Raw genomic sequence first — 1,222 nt, 5'->3', positions numbered from 1 at the left:
ATATGATGCTTTATTTTCATTTCGTTTAAGCTTTATTTATGTTGTCATGTGTAATGAATGTTAGTGTATACATTACATTAAATGAATATATTAAAGACACAAAATTAATATATAAAAGTGACAAAAAATCAATAAATTAAAGTTTGGGCCAGGGAGATGGCTCAGTAGAATAAGCGCATGCCTAGCAAGCACAAAAGCCTGAGTTCAATCTCCAGTTCTGCAAAAATAAATGAATTAATAAATAATAAACAAAATAAAGTTTGGTGTTCCCTGTTACTAGCATTGCCTTACATTGTCTACTTTCCTTCTGTATGACAAAGACAGTTACGAACAGTCTTGTTCAGGTCTTCGGTTGATTTCTTAAATTCTGCTGCACTTATTCTAAAATTGCTCTAAAACTTGAGTGCAGAAGACAGACTGTCTGTCTCCCAGGAAGCAGTCTACAGTTAAATTTTGCACGCACATTACCACGTGCAGACGCGTGCCTGCTGCTGCCGGTTGCCCGGGACTGCTTCCTGGTGGTTTATAGCCCACATTGCACATTGCACATTGCACATTTACCAGTCTTAAAAACCTTAGTCCTTCTTGGTCTCTGGGAAATACTCTTTGGCTATGCTTTACATATGAGCTTTCTGTTCCTTCAAACTCATTTACTTTTGTGGGACTAAATTTACAACTTTGCGGGGCTGGGGAGATAGTTCAGCAGTCTAAATACCTGCCTGGCGAGGGCAAAAACCTGGGTTCAGTCCTGAGTACTACATATCCTGATGTCCGGGATATCATAGTTCATGCTTATACTCTCAGCACTGGGGAGGCTGAGACGGGAGGATCACTATGAGCCCAAGCTGCATAGTCAGACATTGTACCGAATAAAAAGAAATAGTAGATTTAAATACATAAATAAATAAATTTATACATTTTCAATATGCTACTAGAGTTGGTATTTCCTGCCCCAACCTCTAGATTACCTGGAAGAACATGATTGTCCCTCCTGCATTCCTAACAATGAGTATTTTTATGTTTCTTCACAGTTCCATGTTCATTTGTGTCACAGTCATAAAATGCCTTTGATATTAATGTACTACAAAATGTTCTCCACATGGACCTCCCATTCACCACCCCTATTGTTTTCTTTAGTGGTTTCCTTTAATATTTTTTTAAACTTCATGCTGTTGATCCCTGTAACTTCTTAGCTTTATGTACAGATCATTATCACATTTAA

General features: G+C 37.6%; 1 pseudogene; it reads right to left on the bottom strand.

Annotated features, from left to right (window-relative positions):
• LOC111814876 overlaps nt 1–536 on the bottom strand; it is a 2,693-nt pseudogene extending 2,157 nt beyond the window's left edge.
• Between the last annotated feature and the right edge of the window lie 686 nt (nt 537–1,222).

Source organism: Octodon degus, unplaced genomic scaffold (assembly GCF_000260255.1).
Source record: "Octodon degus isolate 3935 unplaced genomic scaffold, OctDeg1.0 scaffold00858, whole genome shotgun sequence".
Taxonomy (NCBI): domain Eukaryota; kingdom Metazoa; phylum Chordata; class Mammalia; order Rodentia; family Octodontidae; genus Octodon; species Octodon degus.
The sequence above is the reverse complement of the archived record's forward strand: the minus strand, read 5'-3'. Positions and strand labels throughout refer to the sequence as shown.